A 15,862-nucleotide genomic window follows, 5' to 3' on the forward strand; every position below is an offset into this window, starting at 1 on the left:
CACAAGTGCTTCTCAGAGACTGGTAAAAATGGTTGAGCTGTGAACTACACTATTGTTACATTGTGCTTATTATGGTAGGTGAAGTTGTCCTGTTTGTTCTTGGGGCTGTCTTTCATATCAACAAAATGCTTCTGAAATATTTGATAAAACTCCTTGGTAAAGTTTATCCAGTAGTCATTCATTCACTCATCATACTTTTATTGAGCCCTTGACATTTGCCTTGAATTTTTATAGGTGTTGGATCCATGTCTTTAAGAAGTTCATAATCCGTCAGACAAGACAGACCTGCAAAGAAACAAATGCCTATAAATGCTATATGGGAGATATATACTAAATGCTAAAGGAGCACAGAGCTGATACTCTAACAACCTGGGCAAAGGAAGAAGGACTCAACTTGGAGGTACATCTGAGCTTCTTAGAGGAGTTTCCAGGCAGTTCAGGGGGACAATTGCATAGTTTTCCATGGTTCTATTCATTTCTCTCCTCAAGACTGGTCTTAGCATGGCCTCCACACATGTAATGACAAAACACAGGCCACACTAATACTTTAAGACAAGTAAAAGCAGAATGATTTCTTCAGTTCTGAGAAGCCATGAAATTCAAGAGACATAAACTGCTGTGCCTAATATGATTATGGACAAGAAAGAAGACAAGAGCAGGCAGAGCTGAAGGTTCATCCAGGCTTCTCACAAAAAATGAGACAGTAACTCTGTCCAGGCTTGTAGCCAATCTTGTGTTCCTCTAAGCAATAGAAAAAATAAAGCCTACCTGTTTCAGAGAGAAGTACAGAGGACTGGTATTGAGGAGTCTCAATCAGTAATATACTCACTGATGGGTTGTTGGCCCACCATTTCTCCTTCCTCAGTCACAGTTCATAAATTATGGAACAGATACTTTTAAATGTCACTTTTCTCTGGTAATCAAAATATGGGTGATATTTTTCTTTATATTATTTTACATTTCTGTCCTTTCCATAATTTCTATATGAGAATGTACTTATTTCACTTAAAAAAGTGAAAATGAAGAGATGGAAATAAGTGGCTTCTAAAGCTCCTTCCAACTCAAAATATGATTTCAAAGAAAAGAAAGAGTGTAGGAGAGTATGTGACCTTTCATAATAGTAATACATTCTGCTACCAATGCTTTATCATATTAGTTCACCTTTATTGAGTGTCAAGTCTTGCGGCAAATATTTTACATACTTAATCATGCACACTTAAGTGCTAGGGTGTGACCTTATAATGTTTGTATATATAAATAAGTTTTTATATATCTACATATGCATATTCCCAGATTAAGGAGATGTTGTGTGGTGGTTTGAATCTATATGTACCCCAGAAAAATATGTTCTTAAATCTAATCTCCCTAATCAAAAGTAGGACCTTTTGATGAGATTACTTCAGTTAAGGTGTGTTCCACCACAGTTAGGTTGGATTTTAATCCTATTTCTGGAGTCCTTTATAAGCAGAATGAAATTCACACAGAACACCATGGAAACAAGAAACTGAAATCAACAAGACTGAAAGAGAAAGGAGAGACCTGCAGATGCTGCCGTATGCCTTATCATGTGACAGAGGAGAGGATTGTCAGCAATTTGTCTTTGGGAAGAGAAGACTTTTTCCCAGCTTCAAATTGTAAGTGAATGAATTTCCATTGTTTAAGCCAACCCATTACACGGTATTTACTTAAGCAGCTTAGGAAACTAAAATGTGTGGTATGGTGAAGTTTTCAAAGATCTTGTTGATGTTAGGGTAAGGTCAGGCTGGATCCCTATGGTCACTATCAGTCTCTTAGCTCATTGCTAATAAAAATAAAAAAAGAGGCACACTTCATGTAAGCATTGGCAGTATACTCACACTGATCTGGATGGTTCAGACCCTCTGCAAGGACTGTCAGTCCTCACCTTCTTCTATCTCTCCCTTCACTGAGCAAAGCAGCAAGATTCATGGATGAATGCCCTTAGAACAGGAAAGTGCCTTTGGGTGCCGGATATGAGAGGCGGCAGCAATTGTGACTCCCATAGGTAAAGAGGAGCTCCCATATGAAGAAATCCAGCCACAGGCACAATTCATTGACTACAGAACATCCCACTCCTCTAACACAGGACTGGAGTCAGATTTTGGTAAAAATCTCTAATGGCCTCAAAAGAAATCTCTAATGCAAAGCTGAGCATGTTATCAAGAATTGCTGAAGGGAAACAAACACTATGAAAGAAAGGAACAATAGTCAACAAAAATATTAGTACTAGAGAGAAGAAAAAAATGGAATAAACAAAAAAAATGATTAATATTTACATTTATGAAACAAAAACATGCCAATATAAAAAAGTACCAGTTAGAGATATTAGAAATTTTTAAAAAAGATAGTTGAAATGAAAAAAATCAACAAATGAACTGCAGAGTATATTGGACATAACTAAAAAGAACATTGGTATGCTGCAAGACTGAACTGAGCTGAACAATTCCGCCAGTCTCTAGAGCAGAAGGGGCAAGAGGTAGAAAAATGGAGAAAGTTAAGAGACTTGGGAGACAGAGTCAAAGTCCAATATGTGTATAATAAGAGTTCTAGTTGGAGAAAACAGACAAAATAGATAGTAGAAAAACCAAAGATGCTATAGAAGAAAATATCCCAGTGCCAGAGAAAAATCTGTCTTAAGAGTGAGAAGACATATGGGAGGAAATACTTTTGAACCTGGAATTCTATACTGAGCTTAATGATCATTGAAATATAAGGTAAAATAAAAGCATTTTGGATATATAAAGTCTGCATAATAACTCTCACTATAAGAATTTCTGAAAGCGCTAGTTCAGCAAAATGGAAAAGGAATATAAGAGAAAATCATTGGGAAAACATTCTTGGGTAAAGAAATAAGCTTATAATCAAGTCTAACTAAGAGTTGACTATGAATAGTAAATAGATATTATGTTAGATCCAGAATCCATTTTGACTGGGGGAGGAGGAAGTTAACTCTTTTGTTGTTGTAAATGTGGTGGTGGTGGTGGTGGTGGGATATAGATACAGCTTAATTTTAGATAGTAGAAAAATATGTTTACTGTATTGTTTGGACTACATCAACAACTGTGAACTACTTTTGGAGTTTGAAAGGAAAATCAGCAAAATATCTATAAAAGGAAAAAAAGAATCCCCCCACTGAAATGGGAATAGCATTCTTAGGTAATACTTCAATTACTGAATAATTCTTTAATTTCTAGTTACACCTATAGGTTGACTGTTTAAGAGTAAAAAGAGGAATAGCTGCACATTAGAATAATCTGGAGAGATTTTATAAATCTAAATTCTATGCCCCACCCTATACCAATTAAATGGGAATCTTTGGGATGCAGAGTTTGTGTGTGTATGTGTGTGGGGGGGACATAGGCACCAATATAATTTTTTAAAGAAGCCTTCCCAGATGATTCCAATGTCCAGCTGAGTTTTCTAATCAAGGGGGAAGGAGATTGTACTTCAGGTGGGACTTGATGGCAAAGCGACCTTGTGAGACTTACTGCACTCAGACATTCATTTTGTTCATCTCTGTACTGTGAACATTGGTATCGAAGAACCCATACACCCTGAGCTGGAAGCCTCTAGGTCTGTGATTATGTAAGTCTTAGGAAGACAGAATCAGTTTACTCCTTCCTAAAATGTACCATGGGCTCACCAGTTCTTGGTCATCAGAGTTGGCATGCATGCTGCTGCCCTGTTTGCACCACAGCAGACAAACAGTGCCCACTTCTTTCTTAGGCAGTTGCCCCCAGTCCCAGGTAAAAAGGCCCATCAAGACCTTCTGGGAGACCTTCTATGAGAGTAGTTAAGGGCCCATGCTGAGGGCTGCTGCTGCCCCCAGTGTCCAGCAAGTCTGAAATACCTTCTTTTCTCCTCCCTGTCTATTCAGGCTTCTCTAGGAAGATATTGTTTTTTTTTCTCTGAATGTTTAGTCTCTTCTTCTGTCTCCTATTATTACTTAAACATTTACTGTCTTGGCTCAAGTAGATTTCAATCTTCTATTTGGCATTTCTTTGAAAAATCCCCCCAAAACTTATTTGACGGAAAATCCAATTGTTAGAAGTTCCCCCTCACTAAGTTTGCAATAATTAACAAGCTGTGACTCAGGTCCCCCTGACATGCATTGAGGAAAGACAAGTCCCCCCATAAGCCTGCTTTCTGAAAGCACAGCACTTCTCCAAAGGTAGAGCAAAGAAACCACGTGGAAATGGAAGTACAGTGAGATAGAGACCTTCACCCCTTCTAGACCAAAGCACCAGCGGCTCCTCCAGCATTCCAAGAATGCCCTGTACCCTGTAACCCACTACCCTGTAGCCATACAAGGGAAAAATTTCACCTCTAGGGCTTCCTATTGGACCTTGCACCTCACTCGGACACTCAACCCCCTCCCACAAACTATCATTTCCCTGCCTAGGGATGTACTGTATAAGTTCAAATCCCCCCTTCCCAGAAGTGGGCTGAAGTCTCTCTTCAGACTCCTGCCATGCCAGTGGGGAGACTGAAGTCTATTCTTCAGACCCCCTCCATTGGGAGAGCTTCCCAATAAACTTTCTGCCTACAATCATTCTTCATGTCCCAGTGAGCACCCCCTTTTCTCCAACACCAATATAATAAAGAAGCATTGAAATCTGTAGCTCTAAATGCATTTCTACCAAGGAAGAGTGAGTGTGGCTTAGTCTTTGAATCTTTAATAATATCATTTCCTCCTTACTTATGTTCATGTTCTATGAAATAACTTGGCTACTTTTTTTTTTCATGATGAAATCCAAATGCCTTGGCATAGCACTGAAGGCTTTTTATAATCCAGACTACATCAGCCTCATGAAACATGACTCTTTCTACCTCCCAGTTAAATCCACAGTTCAGTCATTGTCTCCATACTTCCCCACCTTCACAGCTAGAAAACATGCAACTCAACTCAATTCCATGTTCATTTCTTCTGTGAAGCCTTCCTAGACTCCATATGCAAGACTGGGTTCTCCTGCCTCTGAGCTCTCACATTGTTTTTCCTCCTCCATGACAGGAGCCATCACTTTGTGTTACTATTACATTTTTTTTGGTATTAATTTCTCTTGTAAGACCACAAGAAACCTAAAAACAGAGTACATTTTTCTGTCCTCACCCATTACTAGCACAGGGCCTTAGGATTAATAAATGCTTATCAAAGGAAGAGAGGAAGGAAGAAAGGAAGAGAGGGAGGCAGGAAGGCATCTTAGCTTGGACAAAAATGTGAATTTGCTAAAAATGCTTATTTCCAGGCCTAAGCCTCAAAGATTTTGATATAGTAGAAGACTGTAAATATGTAGTTTTCAAAAGCCTCCCCAGATGAGTCTGATTTGTCAGATTTAGGAAACTCAAGGGACAGGGGACCTGCTGTGGTCTTGGGAATTCTTCCTTGGGAAGTTCTATGCATTTGTCCTTTTCCCAGTGCTCACAGTTCAGAACAACAGGACTGATTATTGGGTCTATTTGACCATCCCCTAGCCAGGAAGGCCTAAGAAGCCAGTAGCCTCCAGCATCCTGACCTGGCATAAGAAAGAGTCTTTATAGCTTAAAATCTTCTGAGGGCTGTGCCCTGAGCAAGGCAGACATGGGACCCAAACAGGCCATGGATTACATGGATTACCAGACAGTAAATCTGTATCTTGGCTAACTTTTAGATCCAAGAGGATTGAAAAAAATAGAGCAACATTTTGCTATTGGTGTCCTGTCATCCCATTACTTTCTGATATGATTGACAACCCTGATCTGAGCACTTTGCCTTTTAGCCTCCATCTTCCTCTAAATGAATATTGATGCTGTGTTTATCTTTAATTAATATTCATTGTGATAAAGGAATTACACTCATTCACTTTTAATTATATCCTTCTTGCATAAACAGGCTTTAAATAACAGATCTTCAGGATGGAAAAAATGAGCTCCCTGCCCCAGCCTTGTCTGGTGCCAGGAAAGCTGCCTCTGCTATTGATAAAGGGGATTTCAATTTGTTACTTGATGAAGTGGATGGAGCCATGGGTGGAAAGTCAGCTTTTCTAGGTTTTAGCTCCAATTCTGCTAAAGCTACTGAGGGTTCTTGGACTAATGCCTCAGTCTTCAGTCATGTTTGAAAAATTGATGATTGAACCAGATCAGTGGTTCTGACCCATGAAGCCTTATGCAAGACCAATTAAGAGGGAGTCTCTAAGGGAAGGCCCCAGGCATCAATATTTTTTAAAAGATCCCCTGATGTGGCTTTTTTACTGTTGAGAATTTCAGGTTGACTACCACTGGTTTGGGCATGATTCTCTCCAGACTTCTAGAAGCTTTTGGCTCCTTGCTTGGGTTGTAGATTGCACAGGGTCTTGATGGAAGGCTGGAATGGACCTCAAGAACCAGTTTCACTCTGCCCTGGTGCTCATCTGTGCCAGGGCTCATTTACTGGGGTAGGCTTTGTAGTGTTTTACAGGAGAGGGAGGGAGGGAACAATATTCACTGAGCCTGTGCTACGTGCTATCATCTGTCAGCATCAGGAATGTATCTCATGTCTACTACGTACCAGGCATGGGATATTTAATTGGTGAGCAAGGTGTTTTCTACCCTCAAAGAAAGACTAAACCAATAATTAATGAATTACATGAGTTTAAGGAGTTACATTTGGAGCATGTAACAGTAGGGTCCTAACCCAGTTGGGGCGGGGGTGTGTTGATAAGGGCAGCCTTCTCTCTGAAGCAGTGGTTAAGGTCTAAGGTCTGTGGATGAGTAGGAGTTCGGCTCAAATATGGGAATGAGCATTCTAGTCAGAGGGAATGTTCTTACAAGGCAGATATTGTCACTCCTTTTTTACAGAGGAGGAAACCAAGGCCAAGTGCTTTTTCTGAGGTTTGACTTTTCAGGTGGGAGGGGTACTAAAAGCCACTGAAATCCCATGATGGGACAGAACTGATCAAACGTATTTTACTGCAGCTGGGCAGGGTAGGATTCAGGTGGGGAAGAGGGAGGGATGAAGCCATAAGCCTCAGAGAGGGCAGGTAGCAGGCAGAAAATGCCACATGCTTGGTCAGGCTTCAGGCCATGTTTGGTCCTGGGAAGAACATTGCAGTTTCCATTGTGAATCTAGGATGGCAGTAGGTTCTCTGTGAGGGTGGCATGATCAAAGGGGGGGTTCAAGAATGGGTGATATTTGGATAATCTAGGAGGTGTTCCCTATAGCATGACAATCTTTCTGCTCGTAGCAGCTTTCCTCTCAATGGCTCAGGGGTTTAGGGATGGGATCCCAGACTCTGAGCAAAGCAACACAGTGGTTCAACAAACAGGACTGGACAAGCACAACAATGAAGCTCACCTGGAGAAGAAGGTGAGTGCCACATCCCCATGGCTGGATGGGGCTTAGGTTTGAGACTGAACAAGAGATCAGAGTCAGTTTAGCACCAGGAGAACTTGCTGCTGAGTTCTAGAGCTTTGGTCTGAGCCTTCAGCCTGAGGACAGGATCAGTGTTTGCCAGGTATAGCCAGGCTTATCCTTAGGATGGGGATCAAGTAGTTGGAAGCATGTGGGGGGCAGTTACATCCAGGCGGAAGGCAGGCAAGGCTAACTATCCATTCCAAGGGTGCTCAGTGAGCATAAAATTCTAATTTCTTAAGAATCTACTTCAATATATCTGGGATAGAGCTTGGACACTCGCATTTTTAAGAAGCCCCGCAGGCAATTCTGATGTGTGTTTCTGTCTGAGAAACACTGATTTAGACTAACCCCTTCAGGTTCAAATGAGAAAAGTGAGGTCTAAAAAGAAGTGGCTTGCCCAAGGTCATACAACTGGCAGTGGAAGATGCAAGACTAAAGTGCTGATTTCTTCATTCTCAGTTCAACGTACAGTAAATGTTCACGTTAGCAATTAGCATCAACAGCAGTAATCACAACTCTTTAAATTAGGGGTTCTTAACCTATTTTGTTCCATGGACCCCTTTTCCAGTCAGGTGAAAACCACAGACCCCTTACTAAGTCCACACCAAACTCTGTATCATTTAATAAATTTATCGCACCCCCACCACCATGTCCCCACAAGTATGTTGTTTTGAATTTCAATTCAAGCTCACAGACCCCTTGTTGTAAGAACCCCCACCTTAAATGCATTTACAGTTTACAAGGTGCTTCTATACCTCTGATACCATCTGATTTCACAACCAGGGATTATTGATGTTCAGGTGACAGATAAGCAAATGGAGTGAGAAAATTTGCTTGCCCAAGACCTTATGGCTTGGCTGAGAAAAGAACATATTCCTCTTTCCTAGTCCTGAGGTTTTTCTCCTGCTTCAGGCACCAGATTTTAAAGCTAGAGCTTAGGTTTTTCTCTCAGGAGGCAGGACCTGACCTTTCTTGACCTGGATCGTCTAATGGCTCCAACCCATTTCCTGTGGCTGTTACCAGCTAGCCCCTAATGGCAGGTAGCAGTAAGGCTAAAGGGGAGCCCAGTAATTAGTGGTCTGGAGGCATAAGTGACGTTTGGACAACTGGCCAGCTGGCTGCGGTGCATTTGGCACCCCAAGGGCTCAAAGAACTGAGTCAAAGTGCCAAGCACATCAAACTCAAGTGTCACCAAGGTCTGAGCTCAGCTGGTCCCCTAGCATTTGCAAAATGTCCTGCCTACACTCTTCCCCTCATCCTCCCTTGGCCATTTTCAGGAGCAGATGAGCTGAGGTTACATGCAGCTGATCCTAGTCTTGCTGGTTAATTATTTTGGCCTGTAATTAGTGTTTCCTAGTCCTTGCTCCTTGCCAACTCCTGCAGTTAATGTATCATTTCTCTCTCCACAAAGTTTCCTTTGGGAGAGCTCCGAGGCCATGGAATGAAAATTTCTGGTAGTGAGCAGTCTGATCTGCTCACTGTGAGATGTCTGATCTGCTGGCTGTCCCACCACTCCCAGCCAAAATACTTGGCACCAACATTGATCCCTCTCTCCACCTCTTTCCTTATCTGACCTCCCAAGTCTAATGATCTTATCACAATTATTTTTACTTTGTCATGATTTGTTGATACCTATCACTATACGTATCTTAAGGGCAAAACATGTCACTAATTCTTTTTTGGATCCCCTCCAGAAAAGTGCTGAGCCAAGTATCTCATACATAAAGGATTCTTGGTAAATGTTGGCTAAATTAATGAATTAAGTAGCAAAGTCTCAATAGCCAGATTGATTTCCCTTTTCACATGTCATTCTGATACTTTCATTTCATGTGGACAAGGTTCTATTGTCTGTTTTCAGTGGAAGTCTAGCAAGGAAGCAAGGATCATTGATTTTCAGAATAGATTGAATATGATAACTGACAGAAATGTAAATCCTACTGAGGTTTCATTTGAGCATGGGTATCTGGCTTCTCTCGATAACTGGTAGCCTACAAACTCATTCATTTATACCACATCTAGGCACAGACTAGAGACTTTGAGTTCTGAGCCTAGGAAGTAGCAGGAACAGATGGGTTTGGCGCTCAGGGCTCAAGAGAGGATCTGTCAAATTTTGCTAATTAACTCTGGGATCCAACTCTCCCTCATCTGCCAGGACCCTGCCAGAGGGCTGCAGCTAGTTATTTTACTGAGAGAAGAAGCCTGTGTGTACTAACCACATATTGAGGCCATACTTTACCACAGTTTAGAACATATATTTATTCTTACTTGATTTTGAATTCATGAAGTTAGGTATAACTTTAGGGAAATTTTGTTTCTCAGACTTACAACACTTCTAAGCACTAGATGCATCACAAACTTTTAAAAATTGGAAAGAGATCCAGAGATTAATGATGCTAATGTCCTATTATTAATTTTCCCAAACATCTCTGAGAGAGGGGTGCCAGGGAGTTTATTACTGTATGAGTTAGCCTATTTCTTTTTTATGATAGCTCCAATTCGTATTGATATTAACAGTAACACCAACAGCATTTTCATGGTGGTTTACCACCAACAAGGTATTTCCACATTCACATTGTTTGTTTCTCACAGAAAGAGTTGGGTCTTTCTTATTACACTGAGGAGGATATGGGTCAGACTGGTTCCAAGCTATGAATCCAGTACAGTGTCTTCTGACTCCACACACAGATTATTTCCACTATACCTTGCATTTCCTTTAAAAAACAAGTTCTTGTTGCCTTCTGATTTAAAAAAAAAAAAAAGGAGTATATTTTCTAAGAATGTAGAGGGGAAATGAAGTACTCTAATGGCATGCTTTGACCTCACTCCCTGTCTCAGCACTGTTTGAGATGGCTTAAGTATGTGGCTAAAATCCAGGGAAGATGAGAAAGGACATGGCTCACCTGATAGAGTGTCCATCTACCATATGGAGGGTCCAGGGTTCAATCTCCAGGGCCTCCTGACTGGTGTGGTGAGCTGGCCCACACGCAATGCTGCCACGTGCAAGGAGTGCCTTGCCATGCAGGGGCACCCCTGTGTTGGGATGCTCCACATGCAAGGTGTGTGCCCTGCAAGGAGACCTGCCCCATGTGAAAAAAAGCTGACCCACAGGAATGGTGCTGCACACATGGAGAGCTGACGTAGCAAGATGACACAACAAAAAAAGAGAAGCAGATTCTCAGTGCTGCCTGATAATGCAAGCGGACAAAGAAGAACACACAGCGAATGGACAGAGAGAGAAGACAACAAGGGGAAAGGGAGAGAAAGAAATAAAATAAATCTTTAAAAACATAGAAATAAAAATAATAAAATTCAGGGAAGAAAGGAACCATGGGAGAGTCCCATTGTCTTGACTGCAGCCTCAGCTTCTATGGCATTGATTCGGGTAATAGTCTGAGATCTACTTGCAGTAGGTGGTAGTTTGCATCTCCGAGGGCAAGGAGCAAAGCCTAGCAGGAATCCTGCCTTCCAGTTAGCATGTTGTTTCCAGCCCGAGGAGAAGATCAGCCTAGCTGATGCCAGCTATTCTTCCTGCTGAGCAGCTCTGCTCCTTTCCGGTGTTCCATTTTCCCTCAGCGTACCTGGAGAAGCTCAGGAATTCAATGACCTTCCCACTTCCTCAATGCAGGAATCCTACTTCTCTATACCATTGTTGTTGACCTACCTGGAAAGGAGTCGATTTCTCAAAGCCCCTAACAACCCAGCCTGAATAGTTTTGTGGGAACTTATACTGGCTGATGGTGCCAAAAGGTCTATCTTCATAATAATGGAAGTACAAAAGAAATTAAAATAAAATGAAATAAGTGCTGGAAATGTTAGAAAATTAGAGGCCTGGAAGAAAAGATATAATAGTGGAAAATCAAAATAAAGTGGGACTCTTTCAAACAGAATGGAGGAAAAAGGAGAGCAAGAAAGAGAAATCTCTAATACAAATTCTGAGTGAGATTTCAGAAGATATTATAAAAGAGAAAGCTGGTAATAAAAGCCCTCAGAAATTAGGAAAAAAAATAAAATATTTGATATCTGATATTAAAACACAATCTATAGAAGGGGAAAAAATTTACAGAAGTGCTGAAAAGCAAATTACTGATCTAAAAGATGGATTTAAAAATACATTCCAAAATACGAAGCAAAAAGACAAATAAATGAAGACTATAAGTGAGATTAAGAGAAAGAGAAGATAGATTTGGGATACATAATTGATGAAGATAAGCAACTTCAGGGAGTGGGGAGAGGGAAAGGAAAAAAATGGAGGAACAATAATTAGAAGTATATAGAGGCAGCAGACTTGGCCCAATGGTTAGAGCACCCGTCTACCACATGAGAGGTCCACGGTTCAAACCCTGGGCCTCCTTGACCTGTGTGCAGCTGGCCCATGTGCAGTGCTGATGTGTACAAGGAGTGCTGTGCCTCGCAGGGGTGTCCCCCGCATAGGGGAGCCCCACGCGCAGGGAGTGCACCCTGTAAAGAGAGCCGCCCAGCGTGAAAGAAAGTGCAGCCTGCCCAGGAATGGTGCCACACACACAGAGAGCTGACACAAGATGATGCAACAAAAAGAAACAAAGATTCCTGTGCTGCTGACAACAACAGAAGTGGACAAAGAGGAAGATGCAGCAAATAGACACAGAGAACAGATAACCTGGGGTGGGGTGGGGGGGGGGGGGAAGGGGAGAGAAATAAATAAATAAATAAATAAATAAATAAATAAATAAATAAATAAATCTTAAAAAAAAAAAAGTATATAGAGAGGTCTGGGGTTCAATTCCCAGCCCTGGGACCTGAAAAAAAATGCATAGAAATTTCCTGGGACTAAATAACAAACCAATATTTTTAAATTAAAAATCATAGAATTACATGTACAATTAATACAAATAATGTGAATGCACACTTTCTGGTGAAATTTTAAGTTCTACAGATAAAAGCACATTTTATACATTTTTAGAAAGAGAGTATGTTTCAAGGAAAAGAGAATGGGTTTGGCAAAAGAGTTCTCTGAAACACTGGAAGCTAGAATATCAAAAGGAAAGGGAGTGGGGAGTGGGTGTAGCTCACTGGCTGAGCACTTGCTTCCCATGTATGAGGTTCTGGGTTCATATCCCAGTACCTACAAAAAAAAGAAAAGAAACAATAAAAGAAAAGGACTGTGATTTTAGATGCTTACACAACCAAGGACTACATGAATTAAGCATGTTCCTGTGAACCTCTTACAAAGTATTTGAAGAAGTAGACCTTCTAAATTGATATTTAATCAAGATAAAGATATGATATTAGAGAAGATAAAATATACATTAAAAATACTGATTTTTGGTAACATTTATTTTGGCAGTCAATGAGTTCCTGCTGATACATGCATAAACATAACCTCTAACAGATCTCCTGACTCACTTTGAAGTCTCTTAGCCGTAAAAACTCATTTGTCTTTCCCCTTTCCCCTTTTTGGTCAAGGTCTTTTTCCAATTGCATTGGTAGTTGGTGCTTGGTTGTAATCCTTCAGTGCCAGGGAGGCTCATCTCTGGGAGTCATGTCCCATGCTGGGGAGAAGGTAATGCATTTATATGCTGAGTTCAGCTTAGAAAGAGGCCACATTTGAGCAACAAAGAGGATCTCAGGAGGTAACTCTTAGCAACCTATAAAAATAGTCTAAGTTTCAATTTCAAAAGTAAAGGTTCATAAATATGATTGTTAATATTGAGGTTATGTCAATGGTCCATCCTCCTTCAGTAGTCACTGCCCTTGTACTCCAGGGATTCTTGCTGTCCCTTTAGAGAATGTGGCAGAGCTCCCAGGATGGGAATTTAATATTTCTTTGATTATTGTGTGGATCTTCACCTACTGTGACAATACCCCATGAACACCTGAAGGTATTCATATGTGTTATAGGTATGCCCCAGGTGAACCTCTTCCCATGCATTCCCTATCCCTGCACCAGCTATCCTCCCCTGCCACAGTTGTAACTCTTTTGTGATCCAAAATTTATTTGAAATTGAAGCCAACAAAATACACTGAATATAATTAATAGGAAAATGATATAATAATGATGGTTTTAAAAATAACAAATAAAATATGAAAAATTTTTAAAAGTTTGAAATAATATAAAAATAAAAATATTAAATTGCAAAAGTTTTTTAACATGTCTTTCATCACTGTGAGATCTGTTGTCTTGTATGTACAGTGACATTTGCTTCCATTTAGTCTCCAAATGTCTTATTTTTTTTCATTTTGACTTCCAAGAAGATTTAGGTTATAGAAAACTCACATACAGAATATAGGTGATTCCCGTATACCCAACGTCCTCTCCCTTTTTCCCTGTTCCCTATTAAAAACATTTTACATGTGGATGGGCATTTGTTACAATTGATGTACAAATATCGAAACATTGCTGCTAACCATGGTCAATGATTTATATTTTGGTTTACATTTTGGACCATATATTTTTATAGATTTTGATGAAGTTTGATGTGATCTGAATCTATCCTTGCAGAATCACATAGACCAATTTCATCTTCCCAAACATGTCCCATGTTCCATATATTCTATTCCTCCCTCCCTCTTCCCTGGGAACCCATGGTAACCACCAAGATTAACTCATTGAAGGACCAGATTCATAGTTACTTGCAACAATAATGAGTGGGCTGTCCTCCACTATTAGGCATTGTTTCTGCTCTCAAGAGATTCCTGTCAGTCTGTTTGTAATCACAGCAGGACTCCCAATGAAAGAGTCCAACACTTTCCTGCTCATTATGCGAGTCTCCATCCCTTGATATAACACACTATGACAAGATGAATACTATACACTACCTAGAAGCCTGCCCCAGGTATGACCTGTCCCTCATGTCCTCCACATCCAACACCTTAAACCAGTAACACTTCCCTGCCATATTTGCCAAAGGAACATTCCCAGCATTGTAGTTTCAACAACATACCCACAAATCCCCAGAGTTTACCTGCTCCCTCCTCCAACCCTTGCCCCAGTTCCGTGGACAGTCTAACTTAACCTTCCCACCTTACCATGCTTATAGACAAGCATTGCCCAGCCCAATAGCAGAGCTTCTGAGGATGTTGGAGACAACCAGACACTATAGGCAGGGCACACAACTCAGGATTTTGGTGGCCTACTTTGGAATTTACACTTCCAGTGTGATAGAATTGGAATCAGTTGTGTTTTCCCTACACATGGCTCTGCTGTCTCTCTATTTAAACCTATAGTTAGTACTAGAGTTGATAGTTGTATGCCCTAGAGAATTAAATCTTTGGGCTATCAATGTATCAATTGGGCCCTGAATCTCAATAGACTTGCAGCACCTACTCTCTAGATCATTGGGCTCACCCAGGACAAATAACAAGTTGATGATGACTGACAATGACCATCTCAAGGAATAGAGAGAGACCACAACTGCAAGCAAGAAAGTCCCATCCATCTGCCCCATGGGATCTAAACCCCTCTCAATTAGAGTTGGAGTGGGCATCACCATCACAATATCCTCAGAATTGAGGAATGGATGATAGACTAGAGTAGACTTACAGTTGTTCTACTGTACACTTGTTTTTTATTTTTATTTTTAATTAAATTATCTTTTTTTTAAAAAGATGCATAGATCACAAAAAATGTTACATTAAAATATATAAGAGATTCCCACATACCCCACCCCCTAAGCCCCCCTCCTCCCACATCAACAACCTCTTTCATCATTGTGGCACATTCATTGCATTTGGTGAATACGTTTTGGAGCACTGCTGCCCTGCATGGATTATAGTTTACATTGTAGTTTACACTCTCCCCCAGTACATTCAGTGGGTTATGGCAGGATATATAATGTTCAGCATCTGTCCCCGCAGTATCATTTAGGATAACTCCAAGTCCCAAAAATACCCTCACATCTCATCTCTTCTTCCCTCTCCCTGCTCTCAACAACTACCATGGCCACTTTCTCTAGATCAATGCTACAGTTTCTTTCATTACTAGTCACATTAGTTCTATAGTAGAATACCAGTAAGTTCACTCTAATCTATATTTTATTTCTCCATCCTGTGGACCCTGGGTTGGTGATGTCCACTCCATTTCTATATTGAGAGGGGGCTTGATCCCACATGGTTGATGGATGTGATTCTCCTGCTTGGAGTTGTAGGCACTCTTGGTTCCCTGATGTTGTGGTTGACCATCCTTAACTCCCTGTTAGCCGACCTGTGCAAGTCCAACAAACCAGAGAGTAGGAGCTTCAACTCTGCTGAGACTCAGGGCCCAACTGGCACATGGCCAATCCAGAGATTGAAGTCTCCTGGGTATACACCAACCCCAGCACCAACCCCAGGTTCAGTACAAGTGACAGAAGAGGTATGTGTAGAAAGTTCACATCTGAGTCCAACTCCATCACACTCAGGAACACAAATTCCAAAGTAGGGCCCACTGACCAGGCACTGAACTCCAGAGTCAAATGTCATGGTCATAGAACCTGTGTGTCTCCGTGGCACTGGTACCTG

General features: G+C 40.9%; 1 long non-coding RNA gene across 1 annotated transcript in view; it reads left to right on the top strand.

Moving 5' to 3' along the window:
* The first annotated feature begins 238 nt into the window (after positions 1-238).
* The window catches only part of LOC139438816 (uncharacterized), a 34,032-nt gene continuing 18,408 nt past the window's right edge, over positions 239-15,862 (top strand). The window contains exons 1-2 of the long non-coding RNA XR_011648543.1: positions 239-400; positions 1,485-1,634. This is a non-coding gene — a long non-coding RNA (uncharacterized lncRNA). The remainder of the gene's footprint in view (positions 401-1,484; positions 1,635-15,862) is intronic.

Source organism: Dasypus novemcinctus, chromosome 4 (genome assembly GCF_030445035.2).
Source record: "Dasypus novemcinctus isolate mDasNov1 chromosome 4, mDasNov1.1.hap2, whole genome shotgun sequence".
Classification (NCBI taxonomy): Eukaryota; Metazoa; Chordata; class Mammalia; order Cingulata; family Dasypodidae; genus Dasypus; species Dasypus novemcinctus.